Below are 13,902 nucleotides of genomic sequence, written 5' to 3'. Positions count from 1 at the left end.
GGACACACGGACGCGGGTCCTGCCCGTTCAGCGGGACCTTTGGTAACAGCTGGTCTGGGGACCAAGAGCAGCCCTTGATGGCTCCCCACCGTCTTCTAGTTCTTTGTGTTTTTACCTGTGGCACTCTTTCCATGAAATTTGACGTCTGGTCAAAAGCGGCCCTCTATGGGTGAGCATTTATTTTGTAACATAAGCATGGTATACAACTTCTTTTATAAGTGTGAGTTTCTAGCGTTCATCTGTTATAAAGCGATTCAATAAAAGCAATGCCACTTTTGGGGTGCCTGGGTGGCTCAGTCAAAGCACCCCACTTCAGCTCAGGTCATGATCTCCCGGTTCGGTTCGTGGGTTGAAGCCCCGCGTCGGGCTCTGTGCTGACGGCTCAGAGCCTGGAGCCTGCTTCGGATTCTGTCTCCCTCTCTCTCCGCCCCCTCCTCTGTGCGCTCTCTCTCTCTCTCTCTTTCTCTCAAAAATAAACATTAAAATTAAAAGAGCAATGTCACTTTTTTGGTGAACGCACATTCTGTGACCGCTGCAGCTTTTTTTTTTTTTTTTTTTTTGATTAGTTTTGGTATCTAATTTCATTTGGCATCAAGGAAATCTGGAATCACAGAAATAGTTGCATATGGTAACTTTGTAAAACAAGAATTTGTTTTACAACCAGGAGACACCCTTCCATTTGGCTGATCCAGGAGCCTGCCAAGGGAAAGATGACGCTTTGGATTCAGCGTGGCATCCCTCCTGGCACCCAGGACCTCTCATCCTGCTGAACTGCAGGAACTTAAAGAGGGAGCTCGGGATGCCCTGAGAGGGCTGGGGATGCGCGGCTATGTTCGCTGCAGGGTACGATGCATCACATTAAGCCTGGGCATTGTTAGGTCTTCCTCCAGTTTCAAAACATTCACTTTATGTACTGATTTCCTTGTTGCCACTTGTTCCCTACTAAAGTACAAATGGCAACGTTGTAACCTTGAACACCCCCCACTGGCTTTTGCCCGGAGTAAGAGTCAGAAGAACCCTCTGGGGAATACGAGGAGCTTGTGGAAGATGGGGTGATCCCGATGCAGGGTGTCCTGGAGATGCCCACTTTGGGAAACACCGTCCAGCTGATGCGACCATATCCTGCTGACTTTGGGCGGGAGCAGGCTCCCACCCTGCAGAGTCGGCTTGAACGTGGCACGCTCAGTGAGTGCAGCTATGTACTTGACGGTACAGTTTTACGTGAGCCGACGTGCACAGGCCAGAACGGAACAAAACGGAGCAAAGCAAGAAAGGCCGGGATAATTGCCTCCTAATCAATGACACATTTGCAAGGAATCCAGATCTTATACAACTTGGCAGGAAGAGCTTCATTCTGAGGTGTATCCAGAAACGTGCTCCTCGAGCCTCCACTTAACGCTTTGGGGTCTCTAAAATATTAATAGTTGATGCAGAGTACACGTTCCTGAATCTGGTGTATTGGGTCACAGTTAAAAAATTTAAAACATTAAATATATCCCGAGGCACTCACTCAACCACTGCTGACTGCCAGGATCCGTCCTAAGGGCAGGTATGATCTCATGGATCCCTGAGGTTTCCCTAAGCATTGGATCCTATGATTTCCCCCATTCTGCATTTTTTAAAAGTTTATTTATTTTGAGAGAGAGAGAGAGAGAGAGAGAGAGAGAACATGAGTGGGGCAGAGAGAGGCAAAGAGAATCCGAAGCAGGCTCCCTGCTGTCAGTGAGCTCCTGAACTGCAGAACTGCGGGCCAAGATCAAGAGTGGGGCACTTGGGGCGCCTGGGTGGCTCAGTCGGTTAAGCGGCCGACTTCGGCTCAGGTCATGATCTCGCGGTCTGTGAGTTCGAGCCCCGCGTCGGGCTCTGGGCTGACAGCTCAGAGCCTGGAGCCTGTTTCAGAGTCTGTGTCTCCCTCTCTCTGACCCTCCCCCGTTCATGCTCTGTCTCTCTCTGTCTCAAAAATAAATAAACATTAAAAAAAAAAAAAAAAAAAAGAGTGGGGCACTTAACCCACTGAGCCACCCAGGTGCCCCACTCCCACCGCACCCCCTTTTTACATTTGAGAAAACTGAGACCTGGCAGGGGGGCCGGGGGGGGGAGTGAAGTGACTTACCAGCACCCACAGCTATTCCCTGCACGGCTGCCTTCCCCACCTTAATTCTCCTTATTTCTCCTCATGCCTGCAATGCTCTGGCCAAGCAGAACCCTCCTCTCTTCCTGGAGAGCAGGATTGCTTGCCTCTGGGCTTTTGCTCTCATCGTTTCCGTTCACCTTGGCTCAGTTAAATATCACTGCCTTCAATATTGTGGCCCTCCCACTGGACGGGTTCTGGTTCTCCGGGATCGCTGCTGTCCCTTGATGGGGAGGTCTCTTCCAGACTCGATGTCTTTGCTGGGTCTTCTCAGGTCCGTCCCTCCCCAGACTGCCAACTCCCCCCACCCCCCACATCCTAAACATTGGACTTATTGTTTTTAAAGTTTATTTATTTATTTTGAGAGTGAGAGAGCAGAGGAGGGGCAGAGAGAGAGGGGGAGAGAGAATCACAAGCAGGCTCCGTGTTGTCAGCACAGAGCCCACTGTGGGGCTCGAACCCACGAGCCATGAGATCGTGACCTGAGCTGAAACCAAGAGTCGGATGCTTAACAGACTGAGCCACCCAGGCACCCTGACGTTGGAATTATAGAATGGATGTCTGTAACAGCTTTTGATTTTTTTTTTTTTCTCCAACAAGGAACATATATCTCTGTATAAGACAATTTACCAGCTATACAACTATATCTGGGTGTTTTTATTTTTTTGCAGAGTGTTTGGATCTCAGTGAAAATGTTTTAACCTGGGCTATGTAAAGTTTATCCAGGCTGCCGAGTGGGGAATGGCTAATAAAGGACTAACTGGGTCGCTCTTGGTTCCAGACCCAGGTAATGGGCACATTTTGTGGGGAGGAGGGACCACAATGTCAGTTGACAAAGCATGGCTGATGTTAACTGCTCAGATACTGAGTACTCACTCCTACATGCATGCTGTCCACGCTCTCTTTTGTCCCACTCACTCCTTACCACAACGTACGATGGGCTCTGTTATCACCCCCCGTGTCACAGATTGGGACAAGGAGGTGCAGGGAGCTGCAGTGACTTGCCCAAGGCCCCTCAGTGGGGAAGGGTCAGAGACAGGATCTGGCTCCAGGCCAGTTTGAATCTGATTGAAGGAGGAGGCTGGATCCAATTTTGTGAAATGTTTGTGGGGATCGAAGTTGGGATATTCACATCCCCGGCAAAGGGGAGCGCTCTTTGGAAAAATACCATGCTAAGCTGCTGGGACGGAGCGCAAGACTCAAAGGGCTCGGCAACAGTAGCTCAAATTGCTGGTGTGAGAAAACGGGGGGAATTTTGGGTTTGTCCTAAGACGGAAAGGAAGAGACAAGAAAGGAGCCAATGTGTGGAGGCTGGAGCGCTGCTTGGGTCAGGTGGCCAGGAAGTGGCTTCTGGGGCTTGGAGGCCAGAAAGGCTCGGGAGGTGTCTTACTGCCAGCCAGTGCCAGGCTCAGTGCCTCCCCGTGGTGTCCTGTCTGCAGGGACCCCCTTCTAGCCTCACAAGTGTGCAGCGTGAAGGGGGATATGTGTGAGCATGTGTGTGCATGGAGAAGGGGATGAGGGCAAGGACCGAGGAGTATGTGGGGAAGAGCAGGAGGCGGGAGACAGAGGTGACCCACTGGAGGTTTCGGGGCAAACCTCTAGTCACAATTAGCAAAAACAATGCAAAAGAACGAACAGTTTGGAAAGTGAAAAACACTCTCTTTGCGGACTCTCCAGAATTTGTAGAATTTGTTTGTTTGTTTGAGAGAAAGAGAGAGTGCAGGAAGGGGCAGAGAGAGAGAATTCCAAGCAGGCTCTGCGCTGTCGGTGCAGAGCCTGAGGCCAGGCTTGAACCCACGTACTGAGATCATGTCCTGAGCTGAAATCAACCGGCTGATGCTCAACTGACCTATAGGCGCCCCTGTTGGTAGTGGAATTCTACAGTCTCCACCATTTTGTGTCCCGCTTCCCCTTTTTACCATTCTAGCTTAAGCATGTTCCAGCATCGCTGCACCGTCCTCAGGGTTATTCTCCCGTGGAACCAGCGCAGATCTGGGTTGGGGCGGACTTGGGTTTCTAATCCTGGCTCCGCCCTTTACCCTCTTTACTCCAGCACCCCCACCCCCCCCCCCCCCCCCCCCCCCCGCCGTTTAGCTCCCTAAATTGCCTGGCCTGTCTCCAAACCCTCCCTTGGGCATACTCGGATCATCCTTTCTACCAGGATCCTCGGAAGCAATGGTTGGAAAGTGGTCAGCGAATGTTGGTAATTTTGTACTCGTTGTTATTTCTGTCTGCAGAATGGGGCTAATACTCCCATCAAGCAAGGTCAGGTAAGAACCAGAAATAAAGCGCTCCATTGTGTGGGCCATCCATATGCCCTCCCTGGCGGCTCTGTCCACACACACACCCCTCCACCAACACCACTCCCTCCCAGGGCTTAAATTAAGCGGCTCAAGAGGAATGTACTCTTGTGGCGGGAATCGGAGGAAGCCCTGTTGACTTTGGCTTCGCCGAGCGCCCTAGGAGAGGAAACTTTCAGAACGACTACTTCCCTGAATTCCCAGTAGGGTGAGGCGCTGCCCTACGGCGCTCCCCACGCCTGGGTGCCAGCAAAGCCTCAGGACTCTGGCCCCAGGACGTGAGCGCGGCGAAGCACCGCCTGGGAGCGACCCCGGGACAGTGACCCCCCGCACCCTATCGGTTGGTTAAGTAGGCACTCCCCCTTGATTGACAGGAGACGCCGCCAATGGTGCCCAGAGGAGGTCCTTTTGGGCGCCAGGGGGCGTGCCGCCTCCCGGCTCCCTGGTCCAATCCGAGGTGTGGAAGGGGCCGTGGGGCGGGGCCAGGCGCTCAGCAGCCAATGGGGCGAGCACGGCGGGCGCGTCGGGGGCGGTGCGCTCCTGGCCGGCGGCAGCGGCGGCAGCGGCGGCCGCGGCGGGGCAGGGCAGGGCTGGGCTGAGGAGCGCGGCCGGAGCAAGGGCGGGAGCCGGAGCCGGAGACGCCGTCGCGGTGGGAGCGGGGTGAGCGGCGAGTCGGGAGAAGAGCGGCGGCCGAGGTGAGGGGCGCGCCGCGACGGTTGGGGCGCCGCGGGCGGCCACGGGGGCGTCGGTGGGCGGCCGGGCCCGCGCCGCTCGGCCGGGGGGAAGCCTGTGCGGCCGCGCGGCCGGCGCGCGGACTTCCTGTCTCCGTGGGAGGGGGCGTGTTCGGGGGCGGCGGGCGCCGAAGCGCGAGCTGGAAGGTTCTCGGGTGGGGGTCGCTGGGGAGGGCAGCGCCGCGGCGGGGCCGGCGGGGTTGGAGGCTGCTGCCGAGGGGGCAGGTGGGCGCTCCGCAGACACTCGGGGAGGAGCGGCGGGCGCGCTCCGGGGAAGCCGCCCGGCCGAGGGGCGCGGAGGTTCAGTGGGGGACTCGTGGGGGGCGAGGGCGGCCGCGGGGGAGGAGCGGGGTGGCTGGTAGGCGCCACTTGGAGGGCAGGCGGGACACCAACGCGGATGAGCTTATTTGGGGGCCCTTTGAGGACTGCCCTCTATTTCCTTCCTTCCCACCCTCCCCGTGTCTCTCCTGGCTCCACGGGGGTGAGGGCGGCGAGGCCTTCCTGGCGAGCAGGTCCTGGGGCAGGGGGGGACAGGCAGGAGAGGCTGGAGCTCTTGGCCCCCGTTCCACCCTCGGAGTTTTCCCAGACTGTCAGTGGTTCTTAGAAACGTGAACACGTTCTCTCTTCTGGGGTTTCCGAGCCTGCCCGGGCATCGGAATTGGAGAGGGGTCCCGGATTGGAGAGGTAGCAGTGTCTGCCCCTTAATTTCAGTGGTTCGTTGGGTTTTGGCTCCACTGGAGGCGGGGGGGGGGGGGGGGGGGGGGGTGGGTGGGTGGGGGGGGGGGTGGGTGGGGGGGGCGGGGGACTTTGCTTTTCGGATGGAGCTGGTCGGGAGGGCAAACTGTGCTGCCTCCTTGGGACCCACGCAGCTGCTGTCTTTGAGGATGCTGCCCTCCAGTTGGGTGCCCAGGGGAAGGTGTCCTTGGAGGTGGGGTGTGTGTAACCGTTCCCGGGTCTTCCCTCCTCTACTGCAACTGTCCTGTGTTTTTGTGGTTGAGGAGGGTAGGCTGCCCAGAATCTCCACGGCTACTCATTACACTGTTTACCAAACACTCCCTGGCTGTGCTGATGAAAATCAAGAGAACAGCTAAAAGAATTCAAACCTGAGTTGCCGACGGTGAGCTCATAGCTTCCTTCCCTCCTCTGCAGTTTTAGGCTGAAGTTCTGTTTTAACCCTCCCGGGATTGCCAGGCTGGAGCCCAGGGCAAGGAAACCAACCAGGTGGGCGCTGGTGAATGCCAGCCCTCCCGTTCTTGCCCCCAAATGTTCTTATTGGACTTGATTCGCAAGCCTGCTTGAAGCCTCCACGTACAGGCATTGAATAGGAGCCAGGGCAACTGGGGTTTCTCTTGATTCATGTGGGAAACTCATCTGCGTGCATCTAAACTTTCTTCTGGAGCTCGGCATTCTCCTTGGTGAGGTTATGCTACTTGAGATATGAGGCCACCACATCAAAAACTTTTCTGTGGTGTGTGATTTTCTTTTGACAATTGTCTTCAGGCTTTAAAGGAGCTGGCTGTTGGGCCGGTGATATGGATTACTTGGGAAAGTAACGTAACAGGGAAGAGCAGAAGGGTGATTCGGTCTGTACTCTTTATTCAGGTTTCGGAGAGGAATTAAAAACTCATTTGAACGGAAGTGGCACGTTCAGCTCGTGGTGTTTGGGAGTTGGGACTTTATTACTTTCAGTCACAGGTGTATGAGAGGTTATTTAAATTACCTAAAAGTATGCATCTGTGAAAAAGTGTGTGGGTTCCCGGCACCGCCTGCTGCTGGGAGATAAGGTTGTCTTTCCCTTGTCCTTGATGCCCAATCCAGATCTCTGATAGCCAGGCCATTTCTGGGGTGGGAGCTGAGGGGCATTTGTCCTTTTCATTTTCTTCTCTATATTCACTTGAAAATTGCGTTGACCGACTTAAGGACACGATGCTCAGGCTTCCTGCTTCTGACCGGGTCATCGGTTGATTCTGGGATGTTAAGGAATATCAAAAAGATTCCACAGACGCCTTAATTAATAGTAATGGTGCCTTGCGTTTAGAGATGGGGTAGCTGTTACCCAGTGCTCTTAGGCCACACTCAGTGGAACCTCTGCGCTGACTCGTGCCTGCCTTATCTGCCATCAGATTGTCATGGTCGCTGTACGGAGGCCTCCCCGTAGATTATGGGGGTAATGACCACATTCATGTGAGCCGTGGTGCTGGCTCAGTTTTTTTCCAATTAGATTGTTTGGAACTGCAGTTGGCGTACCTGAAGGCAGGGTGGCAGTGCCTCAGTTAGGAAGTCAGTGTGCATTCCGCAGGTAGAGACCGACCTTTACGGCCCTGGCGGTGATCCGTCACAAACCTGAAAGTATCTTGGTGCCTGAAACCTGACTCCTGATGGGTCCCAGGGGTGGTCCCCGGGGCGGCTGTGTAGGAATTCCTCCAGACGTTTGGTATTGCGATGATTATGTTCTGTCTGCTGACTGCAGACAGTCTTATAAGAATTCTCCAAGTATACTCAGAGGTATTCTGTGCCATGCAATGTTCTTGACGTGTGTGTAGTTCCAAAGGTAACTCTTTAAAGAACAGCGGCCATCTGAGAGCACACACGTTGGTAGTTTGATTAAAAACACACATAAAACAACAACAGAGATGTCCTTTCTTTAGTTATGTGTTGGCTTCCGTTTATTCCCAGAATAACAATTTATTCATTCTGCATGTTAATCTGTTTGCTTAATAGAACACCATGTATTTTTTAAATTCCTAGAATAAAATATTTTGTTTTTTAATTCTTATTTATTTTTATTCTATTTTAGAGAGAGAGCATGAGCAGGGGAGAGGGGCGTAGAGGGGCAGAGAGAGAATCTTAAGAAAGCTCCACACTTATTGTGGAGCCCAACATGGGGCTGGATCCCATAACCCTGGGTTCATGACCTGAGCTGAAAGCAAGAGTCAGAGTCTCAACTGACTGAACCACCCAGGAGCCCCTGTTTTGTTCTGTTTTTTTAAAGATTTTTTTTTTTTTTTTTTTTTTTTTTTAAGTAATCTCTACACCCAGCGTGGGACTCAAACTCACAACCCTGAGCGCAAGAATCACACGCTCCACTGACTGAGCCAGCCAGTTGCCCCCAAATCTTTAGTTTTTAATTGAGATATATTGGACATACGTTTATGTGTTTCTCTAAAAAAAATTTTTTTAATGTTTATTTATTATGGAGAGACAGAGACAGAGCATGAGCATGGGAGGGGCAGAGAGAGGGGGAGACACAGAATCTGAAGCAGGCTCCAGGCTCTAAGCTGTCAGCACAGAGTCTGATGTGGGGCTCAAACTCACGGACTGTGAGATCATGACCTGAGCTGTAGTTGGACACTTAGGCGACTGAGCCACCCAGGCGCCCCTCAGGTTTTATATTTGTAAGGTGAAGGCCTGAGAGGTTCTTCACCTTTTGAGAATTTAATAAAAACTGGGCACTCCTTCCCAGAAAGCACACAGCTTCAGAGGGCTGGGCCAGATTGAGGTCTCTGGGATCACCCCATCTCTAACCCCCTTCACTGCTGATACTCTGTAATCCTATTTTCTCGGTCATCTTTGAGCTAATAATAACAATGACTTGTATTTATAGAGGACACATTCCAAAGCATTTTCACCTCTCTTTTTTTTTTTTTTTTTTTTTTTTTTTGGGTCCTTAAAATGTTTCTGAGTGGTTTGGGTGGTGATGGATAGTCCTTTTCATGATGAAGAGAGGCGTACGGGGGCTGGCTATTCCTTTGGTAGGATCACACAGCCAGAGGCTTGTCCTGGGACCAGAACTGGGGCACCTGGTTGCCAGCTTGGGGTTTTTCCATTAGGTTTTGCTTCCTTGGTGGTTGTCATTACCAGTTATGTTTGGCAGTGTAAATATCCCAGGATGTGTCACTTACAGAGGAAACTATTTGCTCATCTGCTGAAAGGGCTGTTTTTTTTTTTTTTTGTCGGAATTTGGATCACTGAACACCTTTCTGCCTGACTGTCAAAAGGATTATTTTGTTTTTGTTATGTTTTTCTTGTCATATTTTCATAGGGACACGTTTGTAGGACTTAGGTGTTTTGAGCAGACTCGTTTAATGTTTATTGATTAAAGGGTACATTGAAATGATTACCTCTCAGTTGCTTAGCACTTGAAAAACGTGTGAAGTCAGTGTTAAGTCAGAACTGTTAAGTCAGAACTCCAAATGTTTGACTCCATCCAAATATGTACTTCAGATGAGATGTCCCCTGCAGCCTGTGAGGCCCCTCCCTGGGCCCAGAGCTCCTGGGTGGGTTTGAGGGTTGGGTGGGATTGTGCCAATGACCATGACTTTCCAACAGTGGCTTCTTGTGGCCTTCTGGCCAGAGCCTGAATATTTTAGGGACTGATTTTTTTCAGTTTATTAACAGAGCACAGAGTCTCAGCTCATGTATGCAAAAGAACACTGAATTTTAAAGACTCACGGACGTTAGGTGGTTTATTACTGATGGAAAGAATCATCGCAGTGAAGATGTTTTGAATACTCAGATGGAGGTGTAGGACGGCATACAGTAGGTATCCCTCAAACGTGGTGTGAGTATGTGCGTGTGGTCCTGTCTTCTTGTTAGGTTGCACCTGAGACTATTATTCATCGTCCAGAGGTGGAAGAAGGTATTTGCTCCTTATTTGCTCATTTCACCATGCACTTCTTTGGGAAACCTACAAGGGCCAGGCAGATATGCACCTTCTCCCTGACGCTGAACAGAAAGCCTCATGCCATGGGTCGGCTTCCTTAAATGAATTGCTCCCCAGAGAGAGGAATTGGTGGAGGCTACAGGCAGCAGTGAATTCTGAGCATTAAGCTGTTGGAAGTCCCCAGAAGTAGCAGCCTGGTCAGGAAATGAGGCTGTCGGAGGGCAAGGCCCATGACGAGGCCCCAGGCTGCCCGCCCCCTTGCAGGGATGGTGTCCAGTTAAACGTGACCTGCCATAATGGCTCCTTCATTAGCTCTGCTGGTATTTACAAGCCCTTCCTCTGACCAGGAAGCTTGCATCTGTAGGTTGGCGCTTCTCTTCCAGTGGCCTGCTCTCTGTGATTTAAACATCGATAAGAGTGGTTGTCAGCTCCATTAGACTGCCATGTCCAAGTGCCTGCTTTTTATTTTAATTTCACTCCCTGGGGCCGAGAGCGTTTGGAGAGATGTTTGTGGGTGTGGGGAAGTGGGCAATGGGGGGGGTCGAAGCTGGGGGCATCCTGGCTCCTGAGTGTCCAGTGTGCCTGGCTCCGCCCACAGCTCTGGGATCCCAAGATGAAGGTGACTGTCACACTCTGCAGAGGCAGCTCAGTCAAGGAGGCTGACCTGGAAGCAATCACGTTTCACCAGGACAGTAGCAGATAGGAGCATGTACAAAGTAGAGGGGACAGAGGTGGGAGGGTCTGACTGCCCTCAGAACACTGCAGAGAGCTGACCTTCAGGGAGGTGACTTTGGAGGTGTTTTCCAGATCCACAGGTGCTTTCCAGGGGACGATGCCTGGAAGGAGAATCCCAGTCGGGGAGGCATGGTGCTGTCGAGAATGTGGGAGTGTGAGTGGCTTGGGGTGAGAGGAGCCTCTTCAGGTGGAGGGAGGGAAGGCTGGGTGGGCAGGCTTCAGGTTGTGTAACCTGCCCGGCACGCTGGCTCCGGTTTTGGACCTCTTCCTGGAGGACGGGAGTTCAGTGGGGAGCTGTTTCCGGGCAGCAGACACAGCAGGTTGAAGCTCTGCACAGAAAGGAAACGTCAGTTGAGAAGTCTGGGATGCAGATGGGGACGGGTGGTTAGGTAGCTCATTTTCACCAAGGTCACCGCTGTCCCCTGGAGGCTCAGAGATTGCCATCCAGGTTTCTAGGAAGCGGTGGCTGCACTCTCTAACGACAGGGGCTTCCAGAGTGGGATTGGCAACCGTCTTGCCTCAGTCTCTTTGCTTATCGTGTTGCTTCCGGTTTTGGTTGGTAATGCAGTGGCTGCCTGGGTTCTGCCTTTTCCCTGTGGTTTTTGCTCACCAATCCATGCAGTCAGTAGGTAACTTTCACCTCTGGTTCCTGCAGGAAGGTCATATTGCACTAAGCTATAGGAGGTAACACGGTTTCAGAGTCGCACGGTCCCGGTTTGAGTTCAGCTCTACCCCTAGGTAACCGTGTGGCCTTCCTTGGCCACATGCTTCAACATCTTCAGAACTGGGCCGCTGACCGCCCCCTCCTCACATGACCTAGGGAGGGCAGTGTGGCCCCGAGAGCTCAGCACCTGTGCCAGCTCCACGGTGCGGGCTCAGTAACTTTGGTCGAGCTCAGAGTCCAAGGTCTACTTAAGTGAATTTGCTGAGTAAGCAAGTGTGCCTATAAAATGCCTAATTTGATGTTATGTTATCCAATTGTATTGCAGATCCTCCTCCAATGTTTTCTTTCCCCAGTGAAAGTCTGTTTGGTATATTTGGACCTTTCCTTGGTGACCCGGGTCATAGGGACGATGTCGGGTTGTCGATGGGGGCAGGGCCTCTGGCCACGCATGGAGTGCCGCCCGCCCTGGCACTTGCAGGGCCTGGCTCCTGTCTCCTTGCCGCCTCTCTGCTTCTGTCTGAATCTGCCCTTCCTGTTGGGGCGCAGGCCGGAGGGCGGTCCAGCCTCTCCCGAAGCCTTGCTCCTTCTGGGAGGGCGAGATTCTGTGCCTGAGTTGAATGTTCTAGGTGGTGGAGAGCCTGAGTCTGAGATGACGGGCCGATGCTATGATTTAGTGACTCTCAGATTCGAAGGCGCATGTGTGAGGGTGATGATGGCTGTCACTGAGGTGACGAAAAATACCACGACTTGAGAAAGCCAGTTGCGAAGGTACACGGACACTCGTCCCATGGGGAAAGTGTTAGAATACGTGCAGCGATGGTAGTTAGGGCTGTAGAATTATGGACGGTTTCTCCTTGTGTCCCAAACTGCACCATGACCCTTCTCCTTTTAGAATTAGTATTTGTGCAGGAACTTGATTTTATAATGACAATATATAAAAAACAGCCTGGTTGTGCAGGCATCTGCAGTTTACCAGAACTTTCCTAGAGCTCTCGTTTTGTTTCCAGAGCAGCCTTATTGGTTGGCCTCACTCTTCATTGTTTGGAGGAGGAAAAGAGGGAGGCCTGGGGGGCCGGTGGTTTGGCTGAGGCCAGCCGGCCAGGACCCCGACCGGGCCTCCACCCTGAGCCGGGCTTCCCTGGGAGCCTCGGTGTGGGGCCTGTGCCGGGGCCTGCAGGCGGCCTTCACAGAACGGACTGCGTCCAGTGTTGTGACGTTTCCTATTCAACCGAATGAAATTTTATTATAAAGCGGTGCCTAAACCATGCTTTGTGAACATTCTCGTATTTGAAACTACAATTTGTGTTCCGTTGTGCCCAATTATGTTGTCGCCAACCGAGCGTGCCAAGTCTGTGAGTTGTGGTCTTCAAGAGGAACCACAGAGCCGGCTGTGCCCCCCGCACGGACCTCCAGGCCCGCTATTAGTGGGTTTTTATAGCTGACTGGTTGTTGGAGGCTGGAGCTGGCCTGCCTGGGTGCCGTTTAGCTTGGATGTGACGGTGTTTCAATGCAGGGAGCAGTTGGGACAGACGTCCAGTGCCAGTAAACGCATCCTCAGCTCAGGAGTCTGGGCAGGTACCAGCGAGGAGGCCCGCGACGGTGGGGGTCGGTCGAGGGTGGAGGCCACCACCTGGGACAGGCCTCTGGGTTCTGGGGTTCCCGAGGGGCCGTACAAGAAGCTTTACATTCCTGCTCCCTTGATTCTTGCAACGAGAGAGCGTTAACTCCACTTCCACGTAAGTAGATCAGAGTTCTGAGAGATGAAGTGACCTTCACAGGCTCACCGTCAGAGCTGACCCTCAGCTTGACTCTGAAGCCTCACTCTTCTCACTCATCTGCTGCCTTGAATAAGTAGATTCTGGGTCAGTCACTCTCCTATGAAAATAAGCATTACATGCTAGTCCTCCTTCCCCACCTCTCAGAAACAGAAAAGAGGTGAGTCATGTGGTCTTTTGTTTTAAGATAGGATCTATGCCTGCCACTAACTTGGGTAAGATAATCTGGAAGTTTGCAATTTATATAGCAGGGAGATAAGGGCAGAAAAGGGAGAGGCTTTTCAGTAGCCCAGCTGCTAGGTGTGTGGTCACGGCCTGTCCATCATCCACCTGTCCGCCGCCACTGTCCAGCTCCTGACTGGTGTGTGTGTGTGTGTGTGTGTGTGTGTGTGTGTGTGTGTGGGTGGTGCTGGGGGGGGAGACAGCATGCCCGGGGATTCCAGAGCTCCCGGCTTAGGCATACCCTTGCCTCACCTCCCACTGGCTGTATTTTGAAAAGTGTCATATATTGTTTAAAAACAGTGAGTTGAAGGAGAAATTACATTTCTGTAAAGCACTCATTTTGCACTATGTAAAATTGTGAAAGATATTCACATTTTGTCGCCATTGTGATATCAAATGAAGATCCGTTGTCGAGGTAAATTAGAGCAGATGTTTGTTTGTATGCTGGTGATAATCGTTAAAAGGCTTTTACCAAACCCCGTTCTTGTCTTTTTCTTTTAAATACTGAAGGTTCAGAGGTTTTTCTTTTTTTTTTTTTTTTAATGTTCATTTATTTATTTTGAGAGAGCGTGCACTAGCAGGGAAGGGGCAGAGAGGGAGGGAGAGAAAGAATCTTGTGCTGGTGGCACAGAGCCTGACGTGGGGCTCGAACTCTTGAACTGCGAGATCATGACCTGAGCC

General features: G+C 52.2%; 1 protein-coding gene across 1 annotated transcript in view; it reads left to right on the top strand.

Moving 5' to 3' along the window:
- Nucleotides 1-4,993: 4,993 nt before the first annotated feature.
- The window catches only part of PACSIN2 (protein kinase C and casein kinase substrate in neurons 2), a 132,082-nt gene continuing 123,173 nt past the window's right edge, over nt 4,994-13,902 (top strand). Inside the window, exon 1 of the mRNA XM_019447104.2 lies at nt 4,994-5,126. The gene's annotated coding sequence lies outside the window, so the exon portion shown is untranslated. The remainder of the gene's footprint in view (nt 5,127-13,902) is intronic.

This window comes from Panthera pardus, unplaced genomic scaffold (genome assembly GCF_024362965.1).
Source record: "Panthera pardus isolate Hobbes unplaced genomic scaffold, ASM2436296v1 HiC_scaffold_6, whole genome shotgun sequence".
NCBI lineage: Eukaryota > Metazoa > Chordata > Mammalia > Carnivora > Felidae > Panthera > Panthera pardus.
This window is presented reverse-complemented; position numbering and strand designations above follow the sequence as displayed.